Here is a 19102-nt window from a genome sequence, read left to right as displayed (position 1 = left end):
CTTTCGTGGAATTCTTTATCACTTAAATCTTCAAAATGATTATTCCGAGTGTTATTACAACATATAAGTTCGTCGTTATGTTGAAGTTCTAAATAAAGAACTTCATCATCGAATAATTACGTCCGCCATGTTGTTGACTTCTTAATGCATCGTTACTGTTTTAACGCGAAGAATAGGTCCTAATAAATTAACGATGAATTTAAAGATGCGTTAGCAATAATGATACTTGGTGAAACACAAAAACTGACTAACGTGTCATTAAATTATTTAACGAGACGTTATAATGATAACGAAGGTTGGTGAAACCGGCCATGAATGTTAGAAACCAGAACTTATTAGGGCATACTGTTGGAGGATTTTTAATCCGCTACTGTTAAAAATACTAAAATCTCAATAACATAGCCATCGGCATAGCTCAATTGGCGTAGGCGCTTGCCTGCCGATCCGGAATTACGCTCGGGCGCGGGTTCGATTCCCGTTAGGGCTGATTACATGATTGGGTTTTTCTGAGATTTTCCCAACCGTAAGACGAATGTCAGGTAATCTATGGCGAATCCTCGGTCTCATCTCGCCAAATACCATCTAGCTATCACAAATCCCATCTACGCTAAATAACCTAGTAGTTAATATAGCGTCGTTAAATAACCAATTAAAAAAGCTCAATAATATGGGTGGAGAGCTAAAATTTATTAATTTATACATTAATAGCTTATAAATGTCGGGTAAAATTTTCAGAAAGACAAGCTAAAATTTGTAGAATTTTCATATTTCAGGACCGAGCACCTGATTTCACTATTCTCAGTCCATTTGAACAAAAATGGTTAGATTAGAATTACGAGAATCATACCTAAATACTGAAGAACCAACACAGCACATGCAAGAACTCCTAGCTTCGCCTTTCATTCCACTGCATGACATTGAAAGAATATTTTGAAGCTCTGTATGACGAAATTAATTAGGATTGGCGGAATACATTAGAAAAGAGGTGACCAACTCGTGCTCCCTGTGCAAGAGCACTCTTCGCTGCACACGAGCAGTATGCCAGAACAGATCATCGCACACATACGGTTACAGTCCATTGCTCTTTTTTTACTCGTGAGTTCACACACTACTTCGTAAGAGTAGCTGAGTTGGTCACCACTGCATTAGAAATGAATAGTTTATTTCTAGAACCCCACAAGTGACAAAAACAAAACTTTTGGGAAACCAATAAAAACTGTTTAGTTTCATTACTTTTATTTTTATTGTAAAATATATTTAATAAGTGATATTAGTTGCTAAATATGAGTTTTATTCACCATTAGTTGTTTAATTATATATATATATATATATATATATATATATAAATAAAGTCTCCCGAAAAATTAAATTAATTAGGATGTTATGGGATTTTTCCAACAAACAAACTGAAACTAAGCAAATCATTGCCCTTTTCCAAGTATCAGAGTGAATGAAAGTAATATGAAAAACTTTAATAATCTGTGTAAAAACTACAATATAAAATCACAAAAAATTAAAGTTTTTTCTGTTGCAACAGACATTTTTCTTATCAGGACTTATTATTTTTCTAGTCTTCGCTTCCACTGTCATCATTACTATCTTTGTTGGTGATAGACCATGTGTACAGTTCTGTGTAGAATCCTTTCACTTCATCAGGGTGTGTACTGCAAAATCTTCTTAAGGTCCTTCATTTTTTTAACATTGATTGGTAGCCTCGAGCTGTTATAAGCTAGATCTGTTGGCAGTTCAAACGGTAAATTTTCAGCACAAACACTTTTCCAGGAATTCGAATGGTGAATACTTCTGCCGGTACAATCTGTCAATGAACGTTTCACAAAGAACTTCACCTTTTTGTTCATTGCAGTGAAAAAGCTCATTCACTTTCGAAATTTTAAAATGTACATTTTTATTCTTTGGTACACCACGGCCATAAGATGAATCAGACATTCTAGATAGCTTATAAAAATTTTTTCCACCAAGCTTTGAAGTTAACCACATCATTAGCTGTGACTTGTTTTACCTTGAATTTAGACGAGTTCTCAATAATCCTCATTAGCAACATTTTCATCACTTGAACTAGCCAAGTTGTAACAAAATACTCAAAACAGGTAAAATGGTAAGGACAACACTTAATCAGCAATAGACAGAACAAAACAGTGATCCGGCTGTGACTGAAATCAGCTGTTGGCAATGTTGCCAACTCGATTCTTAAAAACTCGCTAAGTTACAGTACAGAAACTGCTAGATTGCTAAATTGTCAATGTAAAAATAAGATTATTTTACCGCTGTGAGTGTTAAAAAAACCGCTAAATCCCTATATGAGCAATACAAATTTCATAAATTTTACCCGCTAAACTAACACTGAAAAACGCTAGATCTAGCGGGAAAATCGCTGCATTGGCAACACTGGCTGTTGGGTGCGACAGTGCTGCTGTCAGCTAATGTGGCAGACTAGTTTATTTGAAAAACATCATAATGTGATGTTAGTTGTGTTTTTTTTTTACAATAAATACGTACCGGTATTTCTTATCCAATTTTTTACATGTTATGGTCATGCTAGATATAAGGTTTTTATATAAAAAGATGTGCATTCATGCTGGCAATCAAAATCCACAAAAAAACGCATTTTATAAAAAATGTCGGTTGTGGTGTTTTATAATAAATAGACTTCGTTGAATTGCCACACGCAGTATGCAATCAGGTTGCCGATGTACGGTAGTATAGAGGAGGTGAGCGGCCGCCCGGTCTCGTAGTATAAGCAGTTCATGTTAAGAGTTGTGACCGGTCCAAATAGATAGAGCAGCTACAGCTAATGTATACCTATGTAAGCACTTGTTTTTGCATTACTGTGGTTGGAATAGTCAAAGCTTAACATTTGTTCAGTGCAGACAAGAATTCAATCAAACATACTACAATGAGAGTGTTGCTGTTCCAAATAATTTCCCCTGGAATACCCTTACCCCCGCAGCCAGTCTTGACCCGTTGGGGAACGTGGTTGGATGCTGTTAATTATTATGCAGAACATTACGGGAAAATAATGGATGTAATTGATGCATTGGATAGCACAGACAGTTCCGCTGTTGCAACTGTAAAAATCATTGCCTTCTGAACAGCTATTGGAAGATATTCTGTTCATTGATTCTAACTTTAAAATCGTGTCCAAAAGCTTCATCCTGTTAGAATCGTCTAAACTGCAACTCTCAGAAGCTCTTAATATAGTGGATAAAGTATCACAAACTGTTATAAAAAATAACAATTCACTAATTTCAGAAAAAGTGAAATGGAAGTTGAGAAACATTATTGCTAAAAATTCTGCCTATTCACAACTTCGTATTATAAATGATGTGTCATCAGGTCACGACAAGACATCTGAAGTTGGTGTACTAAAAAGTTGTGACTTTCCGTTCTTCAAATATTTACGTATTACATCGTGTGATGTTGAACGTACATTTTCCCAAAATAAAAACTGTTTAAGTGACCATCGGATGAGGTTACTTTGCCGTCTCTCAAATTGTACGTAACTCTTCACTTCAAGAATGATGTACCTTACATTAAATTTTAAGAGTTAATATATCTCACTATAAAATAATTGTGTATTTAAATGTTTAGACATTTTCTACTTCAATGATCATTAATTATATTTCTTGAATGCAGGATACAGGTTTTATTGTAACCGCAGTATACTGCTCAGTGTTTACATTAGAGGCATACTCTATCCTTTCCACGCCCCCTTCTCATACAGTCTACACCGCGTGCGCAGTAAACCTTGAGATTCTCGCGGCAATTCCACGAAGTCTAATAATAAACGATTCAAATGCAAGCTTACATTTATGACCGGTCGTCAAGCACAAAGACGTTGTAAACAGAGCTATACCGATGCCGAGATTCTCGCCTCCTAGGACCTATGATAATATGTATCGTAATGTTGCAGGGAGATTGTAGAACCAATAATCCTATAGTGCAGTGGTTCTCAGAGTGAGGTCCGCGGACCTCTGGGGGTCCCTGAAGCTCATTCTGGAGATCCGCGAACATTCTAGATAGGGAATTTTTTTTCTCCCTTCAGAAAGATTTTTATTTATTTTTCTTTTTTATGTGGCATTAATGTCAAAAGTACATTGGCCTTGGTTGGTACAACTTATAAATTATTTCTAAAACTTGTAAATTTATTGTTAGATTGTTATTGACATCCTTCGTGTGTTACTAAACACAATAACCACAAACATATTAGTTTTGACTTAATGATTCTTTGGCTTAAACGTCATCATGAAGATGAACTCAGAGATTATTTTCCAGTTCCGGATGTTCTCGTATTTGCATTTCAGCTTCCCGCATCATTTATTCTTGGGACAATAAATACTCATGAATGGTATTGTGTAATGCGGTATGTGAAATTTTACTCCTTTGTCTTGTTAGGACTTGTATATATCGCATAAATAAAAATATAAAATGAAGTTTAGGCCTATTTTGGAGGAATTACGTAATGCGAGGAAGTGAACGTGAGAACTACTCAACTAATGCGCCTTTTGCATCGTTACGCATATTACATGTAACCTTGTTAAAGCCATGAGCTCATGACGCATTACTGTGCCCTTGATACATACAAAGAAGAGATTAACGATATGTACTGTATATTATGCATATATTCGAAGTATACATTCATATTACTAACGCTTATTTTAATGTGTCCTCGGTAGTATAGTGGTCAGTATCCCCGCCTGTCACGCGGGAGACCGGGGTTCGATTCCCCGCCGGGGAGGAAATTTTTTTATTTGTCTTTCGTAAAGTCGTGTAATAGTAATATTAATTTTTGAAGTTAGTATAATTCCCAGTGTCACACTACATACACGTAACAAATTAAACGTCTAAGATGAATAATATTTTCTCTTTCAGCTATGACATACTACATACAGTATGTACTATGCACAGTCTTAGAAAAAAGTTTTGTCGCACAGATACTTGGTCCCAGAAAGGGGGCAATGAGCATGATCCAGCATACAACGATTATAGTGTAGTCGTTCTCTTGTGAACCAGGTCGCTCGTCCTGTGATCATGCGCACTGCCTCCTTTGTGGAACTTAACAAGTATCTGAGAGACAAAACTTTTTTCTAAGACTACGTAGCATACATTGACATATCATAGCACTGCTGGGAAGAGAGGGACATTCTACATCAAATTTAATTTCCTAAATTTGCAATATTACAAAAAAAATATCGGACAAGGAAGATCACATTAACTTAGCTATGTCGCTCAAGTACAAATTCACTAATGGAATGTAAGAAATCATTGAATTTTAACCAATCAGAGCCATTCACCATTGCAATATTGCTGGGTTTTTTTTTTATTGTCTTTTTAGTCTTATTTCTGATGATTCGTAAATATTTCACAAAGCAGTAAGGAACACCACAACCTGATTATCAATTAACTGCGAAAGAATGAATCAATAATATTGTCAATTTCTCAGCATCAAATACACCCAATAAATTTATTGAACCAGTTTTTTTTTACGTAATGTAAAACTTCATGACATTTATAAAAATGTCACACTAGTGCGGTAAAGTGACACTATAAAATCAATTTATTTATTGCAGGCCTACACATTAATTCTTTCTTCGTCGTGCAGAAAATATGACAAAGTAAAAAACATTTTTATCTCCTACTAATTTGTTTATAATGACTTAATTGCTATAACTGATGTAAATTCAGTTGTTCCATTAGTCGCTTCATAAAAAATCCTGTCGCCTCTCTCCTCAGAGAGATTGTCAGTCTAATAAAACGTCAACAATTTAGATTACTTCGGAATATGTATTATATGTCTTTCTCGTGTTAAATTTTACCGTACCTGGCTAACATGTTTCGGCCTGCTGTTGGCCATCTTCAGAACTGGTTGTTGCTGGTCTTGGCGCCTTTCGTTTTGTTTCCTGTGGGCGTGTGTTTGTGTAGTGTAATGTGGAATCAAAGAGTGTGTGTGTTCTGAAATTGAGTTGTGTGTTCAGAATTTCATTTGGATGTGTTTTTGTGTGTGTATATTTCGTATTGTACTAGTGTGTTTAGTTTCTGGCTTTTTGGTTGGATGTGTAGAATTTCCATGTCTGTGTTAATGACTTTGTAGGTCTGGTTAGCATTTCAAGGGTACACGGGAAAAACGAACAAGGTCACAATGCTGTTAAGGGTGATGTCATTATCTAATTCACTGTATTACTACAAGCTTTAGTGTTATTTTTTACCAAAATTGGAAAGGAGAATTAAGACCACGGATATACTCGTCATTTCCTCCATTTCAAGTAGAAACCTCAATAAATTTTGCAGTAATATACTGAAATTGATCATTACCTCACCCTTAATGGAAATGTGACATTGTTCGTTTTTCCCATGTACCCTAGTGATGTGTTCTGCATATGTGGAAGTGTTTTGTAATTTTGTTATGGCTGTGATGTGTTCTTTGTAACGTGTTTGAAATGATCTGCCTGTCAGTCCTATGTAGAAGTTGTTGCAGGTGTTACATTTGAGTTTCTATACGCCTGTGTGGTTGTAGGCCTATTTATTTGTTTGTTTGTTTGTATTGGTAATTTAATTTCTTGAATGAGGTTGCAATCTTGTGGCGCCAAGACCAGCAACAACCAGTTCTGAAGAAGGCCAACAACAGGCCGAAACATATTAACCAGGTAGGGTAAAATTTAACATGAGAAAGACATATAATACATATTCCGAAGTGATATAGTGTTAAAAGTTGTGCATTCAAGATGTATAATTTAGATTAAATAGTGAGAAGTGAAGTAATAGTGTAGTAGTGAAGTGCATGAATATGAAATTTGAAAGCGGATAAAACATTGTAAAATATGCGTATCTTGGCTCAGACGGTAGCGTCTGAGACTCGTATTGGGAAGGTCCCGGGTTCAAAACTCCTTGCCGACCAATCTGACTGGGAGTTTTAATGGTTTCCCAAAGGCAAATACCGGATTGGAAATGTACGTACTATGATTCATCACCGCTCCAATCGTCAATGTCATATACATAAAAAAAAATAAAAAATCTAAATAATCAGTTACATGAACACAAGCCATTTTGTTTTTGTATCAATGTTGTCAGGTGGAGGGAAATTTCCCGAAAAATTGGAAAATTTATGCTTCTACTGGAAAAGGGGAATTTTTGTTTAAATAGGGGAATTCATATTAAATTAGGTACTGAGGACATTCTACGTAGTATTATTTTTGTGAAAAATAGGCTATTAATAACAAGTATAAAAACACACCTTCACGATAGTATTCCTCTTTATTGACGGTATAGATTCGATATTGAAGAACAGGAGTACGCAACAAATTATATATATAATATGCTATTTTTAGCTAATGATGGGTACTTTACAGTTCGTCATTCACCTGTATAAAGCCAGTTGTGTAGAATAATTTACCTACAGACTCGTTGCCCTGGATCGCCATAGGAGGCTGGTCTACGCTGCACCCGTGATGAGATGAGATGATGATTGAGATTTGTTGGATGCCACAGGGGAACCGGAGCTCCTGGACAAAACCTCTGTGTTACCTGGATCACGGGCTTGCTCAACACAAATTATAAATGGAAGTACGCTGGGGTTCGGACCAGGGTCCATAGGTTTACAAGTTCAGCGCTGTATTCACTAGACGATCTGGAGGCTGAATTAAAATATAGTTACTTATTTCTTAACTTTTCCTAACCGCCTTGTTGATTATGGCCAGTTTAGACGGCCATGAAAGCATGACCATGAATAAATCAGACGGTGATTCCATGGATAGGCCTACTTATTTATTAATGGTTCTGACGGCCATGAACTAGTGATCTTATATCCTCTGCAAATTGAAATATTTATTTAATGTAAAAATTTATGTTATCATAGGAAAAAACATTGTATGATACGTATTCACATTTGTAAAATTATCTTTTTTTGGTTCTCGTGCCAAAAAGAGAATCTTTACAAACTTGTGTCATAAATAGAACTCGGAATTTAGGCTCGTTTAGAGTAGGCTGAAACATACGTTCTTTAATTCCCATAGTTTCAGGCAATATAATCGCTCGAGATTTTCTCGTGTTGCATATATTTAGGGATTTTTAAATAAAATTGTTGGAACCTATCCTATTCGAGCCTACAAATTCAAGGTCTAATAAAAATAATTATTCTATGTAATTCATTTTATTTTATAATGAATATTTTACACATTGTTACAGACTTTCTGGAAACACGCAACGATTTCTGCTTCACAAATGTCAGTTCGGACAAAACTGCTGCTGCTTTGTTTCAGCATGTGGAAGGTGTTATAGCAGAATACAATGTCGGCAATAAGTTAATTGCACAGACATACGATGGTGCTTCAGTTATGGCGGGAAATATTAATGGCTTAAAAACAAAAGTTCAAGAAAAGTATCCTCAAGCACTATTTGTCCATTGTTACAACCATGTTCTCAATTTAGTTTTGCAACAAACTACTTCATCCATTCCAGAATGCCGCATTTTTTTCAAAACACTGTCGGGTTTTTCTCATCATCTCCTAAAAGATCAGAAAACTCAAGGAATTTATGAACAAGAAACTCCCAAAAGTAGCACCAACTACATTGAATTTTACATCTCGGCTTGTAAATACAGTAAAGGAATACAGAGAAAAACGGACTGCTTTCTTTAAAAATATCATTTGTAATGACTCTGAAGAAAACTGGGATGATGCTGTAAATGTGCAGGCTCAAGGATATTTGAATTTTTTCACACAGTTTCAGAATATATTTCTTCTTGAAGTCTATGCTAGAGTGTTCGCACATACAGATGTGCTCTACAATATTCTTCAGACAAAAAGTCTAGACATAGCATACTACTTGCAAGAGGTATCAAAGTTAAAAAAAAAATACTATATCCGAGTTCAGACGTAGTGGGTTTCCGTCCATATGGAGTAATATGGAAAATGAAAATTCTTCAGCCAATACAATGGAACCACCATTAAAGCGAAGAAAAGGAGATGATGAATTGAAATACAGGCAGCTGTACTACAGCATACTAGATCGTATGCACATGGAAATTACTGACAGATTTTCTGATTATGGAAAGCTTCAGTTCACACATCTTCTAGAATCTCAAAAATGTTCTGCTTATAGAGAAAACTTCCCGAATGAGGCACTAAACAAATTATTTCAGTCCTATAACAGTCACTTTGATCAAGTACGTTTGAAAAATGAATTAAATGTAATATATTCAGCAGAAGTCTTTGATTTTTCGAACAAACCTATCCATGAAATATTATCTGCCATATATGAAAACCAGCTGAACCAAGTTATTCCTGAAGTCGTTAAATTGGCAACATTAATTGTGACAATACCAGCTACGTCAGCATCGGTAGAAAGAACATTTTCTGCGTTGAAGAGAATAAAATCCTACTGTAGATCAACTCATACACAAGAACGTTTATCCGGCTTGGCACTAATATCCATTGAAAAGTCATTTCTACAGAAACTTTGCAAGTGGCCCAACTGTAATTTCAAGGACGAAGTCATCAACGTATTATCGTCCCAATCAAGACTCTGGAATTCACATAAATATGTAAGGAATTTTATTATAGGGATTTTAAAGTATATTTTGTGTAATAATAGGGTCAGTGGTAGCCCAAACCCTTTAACCAGTATACGCCACTGATATTAGGTAACATAAATGCAAATTTGAGCAGCAGACTAGAACGTGTGCATAATGTGTGCGTCCGTTACATTTGCAATATTCGTAATTATGATAATGTTTCCCCGTCTTTCCAAACTCTGTCTTCGTTAAGGGGCCATTTGCAGAATTTGTATAACAAATGACATCCATCAATTCATATCCTTCCCATTATTGCATTTATAACGATAGAGTTATAAATTCCTAACAGTGGGTAGTTTCAATACTAATGTAGTAAACGACACAAGAATTATTTCCTTCATATGAAATATTTCACGAGAATAAAATAAAATTCTCATAGTAACAGCTAAAATCCCGTGTCCATACTAGTTAAGTATTTAAAATGGATTATGATTATGTCCAGATAAAAGTTTGTTTAATAATGTAATCGAGAAAAAATTAAAGAAACATTTGATATTATCAAAACTTCTTCATTTATGCCTGAGTCCTGAGTTTACATTTACTTAAATATGATTGCATAATTACTCTAGTCCAGTAAATCAGTCAGATCTGTTACACCATTTTGTTCCTATAGATACATAGTTGAAAAAGAAATCCCACAGATGTCAGCATAAGCCAGGATGAAGTACAGTGACTGTTGGCGCATAGCACGATCGAGAGTAGGTCTCTGTGAGTCATGACAATTTCTGCCGCTAGGTTCGCCTCGCTGACCTAAGAAATGATGAATAGTACCATTACAAAGCATTGTGTATCGTGAAAATAGTTCGATTAATTGTGCATTACTGATTGAGTACGAATATTATAAATATGCCAAGCATATTACAGTGTTATTTGAAGTTTGTTCACCTATCTTTATAGCTTGCTTTTTAAATTACATATTGTCTGTCTTAGTTTTCCAATAAGCTGATTTTGTTTCCGAATTGTCGTAGTAATTTTTTTACGTTGTACAGACGTGGACAAATTATTAGCAAAATTTAAGATTTTTATTATATATTTTTACAAAATATGATTCTTCAATTTAGACTACAGTTGATAGTTTTGTGTATTTCCAAATTATTAGCAAAATTGAAGATTTGTATTGTATATTTTTCAAAATTTAACTCCTCAATTTGGACTACATTTGATATTTTAGCATATTTACAAATTATTAGCAAAACTGAAGGTTTTTATTGTATATTTTTACAAAATTCGATTCTTCAATTTGTACTACAGTTGACATTTTGGATATTTCGAAAATATTAGCAGAACTAAGGATTTTTGTTTTATATTTTTACAAAATTTGACTCTTCAATGCAGTTGACAATTTTGCTAATTTACAAATTATTAGCAAAATTGAAGACTTTTGTTGTATATTTTTACAAAACTTGACTCTTCAATTTAAACTACAGTTGACATTTTTGCATATTTCTGTCCACTGTAATGATGGAAATATCCAAAATTGTCAAATGTGGTCAAAATTGAAAGTCAAATTTTGTAAATAGAATTATCATAAAAATCGTCCATTTTGTTAATAATTTGTCCACGTCTGTAATGTAATGCCTTTGGGAATTTTTTTACTTTCAATTGAGCACTGTTTGGCTATAATTTTTTATGTGCTTCATAGAATTCTTCAATTGAAACATTTGCTTCATTGAAAGCTGATGTACTATGTTCAACATTGGGTTTATTTTTCTTAGCAGAATGGATGTTATTCACCACTTCTGTTATCCTTCTTTTGTTGCGTCTACTTATGTTTGAAACATTTTGTTTATGTTTTGGAAAATCATCAAAGACGAATGGTACCACATTAGGAAGCAAACATTTTAATGCTGTGCTAATGCTAAAATCAGCTTCTTTGAAATGTCTGCTGCAGACACGCGATTTCTTGTTTGGCGTCCAAAGAGTCCTTGGTTTGTCCCCTTCGCGAGAAATGGCTACACACCACTTCTTTCTTAGTCCTTCATCTTGTGGAAAACAATGAAACGAAAAATCATATTCTTTATTCTGGTTCGATTTGCACAATGGCACACAGCAGTAAACCATTTCAATCACACAAATTACAGGCTAACTTCCTAATTTAATAAATGCTAATTCAAAATATATTTACACGCACTAAAATACTACAGCGTTTACTATTACTATGCTCAATAGATTAATCAGTAGGCCTATAGAAATGTTTTCACCACTGCAAGAAAAAATCGCACAATAATTATACTTCTCAGTTATTGTGACGTTCGTATTTTTTTTTTAAGAGAGGGAAAGTTAGGCTTTCTTGCAAATGCTTAATTATGAATTCAAGGAAATTAAAGATAATGCAGTACCTTAATTAGTTGCAATATCTTATTTAATAACAATATTAATAATATTAGGTGAAAAGGGTAGGCTATAGTGCGTATATGTAAGATGTCAAGTTAATTTATTTCTAGAAATGTTTGGTGTATGAACTGAAGTACAGAGCAGACAGTCCCTCAGTTTATATATAATATGTTTTAATATCAAGAATGACAGACTTTTATTGTAATATAATTGAGGAGTAGAAGTTTGGAAATTACGTCTATTGCCCATAAAATATTGTACGAAGCATTTAATAAGCAATGGTGAGTCCTTTAAATGTCCCAAATGTCAATGTCATTTAAGTGTTCTGTTATGAATATTTAGGGCAGAACAGCGCTCCGAGCGGCGGAATTGGCATTACGAGGGAACCACTTCAGACTCGTTTTTCAAGCGCTATGCGCCAGCTTGTGTAATCTCGTAAGCAACGATATGAATACAGTGTGGCCATTGGACGTATCGTTGCTGATTGGATGTTGGGTCACGTGGTACAATGCCGCCATTAAGATTCCAAACAAATAGTTGGAATCCGTGTTATTCCTCTTCAAGATGTGGAAAAATAAAGGATTACGTCTGATTTTCAGCTGATTTTATGGATATACCTTCAAGGTAAGATAATTAAATTTCTTTAACATATATAGATATAAGTATTCTTACCGTAATCCACGTAATCTTTGTGCTACAATGCAAAGGATGAAAACTTACATCAGTTGTTAGCATGATAACTAATTTTATTATTTACTTTTAGTAATTAAACATTTAAGCAGTCGTCCGGATAAAAATAAAAAATTAAATTAGGCTGACTTATACTCCATTATTTACAGTTTGTATTTCCATTTTCAACCATAGTTAACAAGTTATGAAACAGAAAATCGTGAAAGAAATCTACGTTGGCTATTATTCAGTACATTTAAGCTTTATTAAATACATAAGATAATTTTTAAAGCTTAAAGCATAACGAACTTTATACAATTACAATAAAACCTCTCTATTACTATTAAATTATAAGTACATGTCACAATTTATTTAACCTATACCTATAAATATTTATTTAAAATGTTCTTCAGTAAAACACAACAGACGAGCCATATTTCACTAATCAAATAATATTTTAGCTTATATTTGAACGTATTTTCTGTCTGTTATGGAACCACGATATTCTATACTTGCTTCAAAATTTGTATAAAAATATATTAATTATTTCACATGCGGTTTTTATTACAGATATGGTTGGATGTCTGGACTTCTAAAGCCAGAATGAGGGATGGATTCCTACAGAGAGAGTTCTGTCCTTTGTGAGGTAGCTACATTTTGAAGAATCCGTGTGGGGAAAAAACCGAGAGAATGGAGGATACTGACATCACGTTTCACACAAAATTGGAAAATTTGTTTAGTGTGGCGGTAGTGAGATCAAAACAAGTTACTCCTAATGCGTCCCAGTTTAAGAATACTTTAATAAGACTAATAATAATATGTGTATTACGGTTTCTTAATGATGTGTCAAAGAGTAGTTATGATGAGGATGACAGAAATGTTTTACAAGAGAAGGGTAATACTGTGCGTGATGAACAATTGAGATATTGAAACAGACTGCAGGCCTCCAAAATGAGTTACAGTGAATTGAGTTTATTATATATAATATTTGTGGATATATAATCCCTGGTATTACGAAGACTATAAAAACTTGTGAAGTGTGTTTAGACATTGTTGGCTCACATATCATTCATTAGAGTACTGATATGTTGAATGCTTCAGAGTGAACTGCTTTTTTTATTTATTGTAATCATTTAACTCAAATTTTTCTGTAAATCAGAGCATACTTTTAGTAAATATTGAGCTATTGTAAGATATCTCAACATTGACTTGAAAACATTTTTCCTACATAAGGTGCAGAATGTTAAAACAATTCATTTTCTCCATGTCATAATATGACAATAAATTGTGCCTAGGTTTTCAGTCGTAGGCTTAAAGTAGCTGGTATGCGTAGGCCTAAGCAGAAAAGAGAGTAATAAGTTGTTGCTATGCACAGCATTTGGAATATTATTGTTCAATTCCTGCAAATTTATATCATAGTTGTTTAGACCCACATAACCATACTGATGACCTAGTTGTTCATTTGTGTTTAACAGATCCTAGTGATTTTTGGCTTAAAAAATTTGGGCTATTGTGAAGGACGTGTCATCCAATTACTCGCAACTTTTGGTATGCCTTGCACGTACAAATATGTGACAGGTTAGGTCAGGGGCGTATTTAGGCGTAGGCAGATTAGGCAACTGCCTAGGGCGGCAGATTTGAGGGGGGGTTTTTAAGCTATTACTGTTAATTTTTTTATTTCTTTTTTATGTTTATTCCTGTAACTCTATAAAAGAGTACATTAACGCACAATGAAAAGGATATGAATAACATTGGCAACAATCAGTTCAAATTTAATTAACGGGCTGCCAACGGAAAAAGGACTATTTTTCAATATTAGTGTCACAATCATAGAACTTTTTTCAATGTTATGCAGTTCAAATTTAATTAACGGGCTGCCAACGGAAAAAGGACTATTTTTCAATATTAGTGTCACAATCATAGCACTTTTTTCAATGTTATGCCCTCTCACTGTGAGATCTCACGTGAACTTACTGGTATTATATTACGATGAAAGAAAAATTAAATGCTTAAGTAGAAAAGAGAGTAGTGGTAATAAGTCTGTTACTATGCAGATACACAGCATTTAGAATATTATTGTGTAGTTTCTGCAAAATTATGAGTTTTTTTAGGCCTATCTAGCCATTCTGCTGACCTGGTTATTCATTTGTATTTAATAGTGATTTATGACTTTAAAATGTTATGCATATGTAGGATTTGTTTTTACTGTGATTATATGGTATTATTGTTCAACAATTATCTTAGCTTTGGAAAATATATAATCCTACAAGATGTAGTTTTGATGCAATAAACATAATAAAACATCTGATATCCCATAGCAGTTAACCTAACCTTACTTTGCAGTTTAGATATATATTATTCTACGACAACATAAAGGAGGCAGGTAAGACAGGTAGTATTTTTGTTTTTATATACCTCAAATCTTATTTAAAGACGCTGCGTGTCAATAATTGTGAATACATGAGTATTAGGTTACGCTTTTCTTATCAGCTCCATAAGAGCCTTCAGTGTGTTTGGAATCTTAATGGCGGCGGGTGGGCGTGTCCAACTCCAATGACCACACTGTATTCATATAGCCACTGTAGGATGAAGCACAAAGAGCCATCTTGATTGTACCACAGTCTATGTATTAGACTGTGATTGTACTGCTATGTTCACCCATTTTGATTTGGCGAGTTTGTGTGTCATACTCTTGCTTTGTGTTTTAGTCTAAGCGTGCATTTTTACTCTGTCAGATCTGTTTGTGTTGTGTTTTCCACAAATAATAATAACATATAAGTCAAGATCGAGAGGACATAATAGTACACGTGTGCAGTAGTTAAGTTGCTATTTTGAAGATTTTTAAGCAAAAAAATGTTATTATGTTTGCTTTGTCATAACTGTTACCTGTCAGATCTGTTAAGGCCTACTCCATGTCATGTCTGTTACATCATACAAAACAGTGCCTTAATTTTTTTTCTATTTATCTATCATTAAAGAAACTAAGGCTCAAATATCTTCGCCTTAAGAGCAATCTACTAAGATAATTGTTACTGAAAGAATGGTTTTCTGTTAGTTACTGAAGAAGTTATTAACTTATTATTTTCTTATTAGGTAACAGATCTGATATTAAGATATTTAAAATATTTGTTCATTTTTGATCTGAAGTTAATTCTGTTACTACTCTAGGACCTATGCACTGTTTAAAGAATATCTGATATAAAAAATAAAGGAATTCTATTTCTATAAAAGATCCATTGTCTTCTCCTGTGATACACCTGACATTTAGCCGTGCCATCAGAGATTCATTGATACTTTTAGAGAATGCTGTAAAGCGAGGTGAGTGTACAGTGGCTGATTACTATGCCAGAGACGTTGTACTATATTAATACTTGCAGAATATGCACTAAATAATACTTTAATTTGACGTTTTCAATCGACCATGTATTATACAAATTTTGCAAATGACCCTAAATTAAGGCTAAGCAATCGACGAGCCCTGCAATCTCTTATTTCAAATTCTGCGCACCGCTACCCCAATGTATTTGGCTTCTCGTTTTCAAAATTTATCCGCCTATCATCAGCTAAGTACCAGGTCTCATCATAACAATTTACTCATTATACCTCACCACAAGACATCTTTATATTCTTCATCCTGTACAGTTTCAGTTACTAGAAATTGGAACTCGCTTCCAAGTGATATAAGGATTGATGGACAATAATTTCATTTACGTCAAAATTACATAAATTATTGCTTAACAGTTTAATTATTTATTAATATTTGTTACTTATAATGAAACTAACAGCTGTCCATTCTTACTATTACCATTATTTTCTTTAAATGGGATACAAAACCTCTAATGGCAAAATCTCATTAAATTAATATTATTCTCATTATATCAAAATCTTTTAGATTCATATTTTGTTCCCTATAACATAGTTCTAGTAAATTTCTATTAAATTAATTCTCATCATTTAACCAACTTGCTATCTCAGCTTAATTATAATTCTTTACATATTGCATATAGACTGAATTGAATTATATTAGCTCATAAATTCGTATAGACTTTATCTCAAATTAAATAAACATGTACTAGTCGCTAAAATTTAACTGAAGGATAATGATGTAGAATCTTTAGTGTATTGTAAATATTCATAATTAAAATATGTAGGGTATGCCACTGTTGTATTCATTTAAGGCTGGTTGAGTGAAAGAGAATGCCTTATGGTCATAACTCTGTCAGTGAAAATAAAATATTCTGTTCTATTCTACATACGGTTGGGAAAAACTGGTGAAAACGGTTACTTACACAACGGAACGTCACTATGAAATATCATGGAGTTAAGTGTCGCATGCGAAAATGATACAGTGTAATAGTACCCCTTGCTTTTTGTGTGTTTACTAAGTATGACTTAATTTAAAAGAAATTATATGATGATGGCAATAAAATAGGGAGTATGCCATGGAAAGCTTCCTCGACACCATCTTGTTCACCATAAATTCCACTTAGACGTGCCGATACTTATACCCTGGTGTCTAGCATGGAAATCTCTAGTACTAAGTGCACATACATGAAATATATTCATAATGATTAGTTATTTTTATTTTATATTTTATATCTTGTACAAAAGATCTCGAAATAATTAATTGTGAAAGAATATTTGCTGTGGGACTACAAACCTGGTGTAAAGGTAGAAGTCTACTATGACGACGTCAGGCCCTTGCGGCGCTGGCAAAGGTCTTGTGATCGATACCCAAGGCTCATCTGTCGAGAAGCATCCGAGTTCTCCATAACACACGTCGTTTCCTGAGATTACAACACAATGAAATTATGCTCTTGCTGTCCCGTAGCAAGCAGTTGCTGTGAGACCAGAGGTTAATATAGAGAATCTAGACAATAAGGGCTAAATGAAACGGAGCTTCTGGGCTAAGATGCCGTGATCTACTGGTGCAGATGTTCCCAGACGTTTCGTCTACTACTGCGGCAGACATCTTCAGTGGTTAGGTATCCTAGGTCGAAGTCTCCTGTTAGAGGTACCTGTAGCAACTGATAACCTGACTGGTTGCTTGTCCTTATTTATAGAGCCGGGGATTGGCCTTGGTGTTATTTCTATCACTTCCCTAGCACTTGTTTCTTTGCCAACATTTCAAACTGCACATTCTTTGTGATACCATAAAACATGATTTGTGATCGTCATTTGTTTCCCGCATAGATAGTCGACTGAAAATGGCGGCTCCGTTCAAACGTTTTGGTGAAGCTAACATTAGTGAAATAGAATTTTAGTAAGTCAATTAATATTTTATTGTATTAGAGTACTTTATTTCTTCTAATCATGTAATAGTCAATTAACTCCCACTCGAGGTTTGATTTTGTCTAGATAAATCAAAACCTCTAGTGAGATTACTGTTGATGCAAGTCGCACTGGAACAATTTTACCACTATTGCATTTAAAACGAAGTAAAGCTTGTTTTGTTCCTTTCTTCATATCTCCATTTACTTCTGCTTGCCTTGTAACTCGAAAACGTAGCCTACTTGCATTGCTTTTTCTCAGACACTGTTCTCAGTTATAAACTTCGTTTTAATAGCTCCTTGGAGAACATGAAGCATGGATTTCCCTGTATTTAATCAAATTTCTAAATATAGTGATTCATTGGATCAAGTTTTGGTCTATTTACTGGAAAGACTAAAAGTAACTTAAAGTGCGTGATTTAGAATTTCCTTGTAATATAAAAGAAGAAGTTAAACGAATACTATAGTAATTATTACTATTATTTGTTACATTAAAATTTAAGTATTGATATTAGAATATACTATTATATTTAGTATGTTACAATAGGGAATTTACTTACTGCATTTCACTACCTCCAATGATGTTGCTAGAAACCAAAGCATGAGAACAAAGAACATGGTTTCAATTCGATGTCTTGTGCGTGTCTGAAGGAAAAAATCGTCTGTGAGTACACTTCCATAGCCTTTGTAACATCACTAAGTGGCTTCTGCGATTTTCTTCCAACGTCAGAATGCAATTTTTTTTAATTTGTTGCAATGTCGAAGACCAAATCTTCGTTACATAAGAAGACTTTGACATTTCAAGGAAATCTCATAACAGAGGAGAACATATTGAACAAGTTCACATATTTAAACCAATTACAAACTACCACCACCATCACTATCATCATTATCATTATCATTATCATCATCGTCGTCGTCATCGTCATCATAAATTCAGCAATTATAAGACGAAAAAGGAATGTTGAGTTTCCAACTGTGTTTTCACATATTAGTAACTGCTTGAGGTTTCATGAGGTTAGTTTGTCCAACACAATATTCATTCATTCATTTAATTAATGGCGGGTACATTGTGCAGTTCTGACCCAAAGAGCAATTAAAAAACAAACAGAAAAAAAGAGCACTGAAAACAATTTACAATATTAACTACATTTAATACCGTACATTAGAAGTTGAAAGTGGAATCAAGCGGAAATACGAGCTACTATTGGCCCATGAGCATTCTAATCTTCCCAGTAGCGGT

General features: G+C 34.1%; 1 protein-coding gene and 1 non-coding gene across 2 annotated transcripts in view; one reads left to right on the top strand and one right to left on the bottom strand.

Annotated features, from left to right (window-relative positions):
- LOC138709092 (phospholipase A1-like) overlaps window positions 1-17548 on the bottom strand; it is a 46630-nt gene extending 29082 nt beyond the window's left edge. Inside the window, exon 1 of the mRNA XM_069839621.1 lies at window positions 17250-17548. The gene's annotated coding sequence lies outside the window, so the exon portion shown is untranslated. The remainder of the gene's footprint in view (window positions 1-17249) is intronic.
- Window positions 4685-4756, top strand: TRNAD-GUC (transfer RNA aspartic acid (anticodon GUC)). Its single transcript has one exon. It is a non-coding gene; the product is annotated as a tRNA-Asp (tRNA).
- Window positions 17549-19102: the final 1554 nt, after the last annotated feature.

The sequence above is a fragment of the Periplaneta americana genome, chromosome 1 (assembly GCF_040183065.1).
Source record: "Periplaneta americana isolate PAMFEO1 chromosome 1, P.americana_PAMFEO1_priV1, whole genome shotgun sequence".
In the NCBI taxonomy this organism is placed as follows: Eukaryota; Metazoa; Arthropoda; class Insecta; order Blattodea; family Blattidae; genus Periplaneta; species Periplaneta americana.
This window is presented reverse-complemented; position numbering and strand designations above follow the sequence as displayed.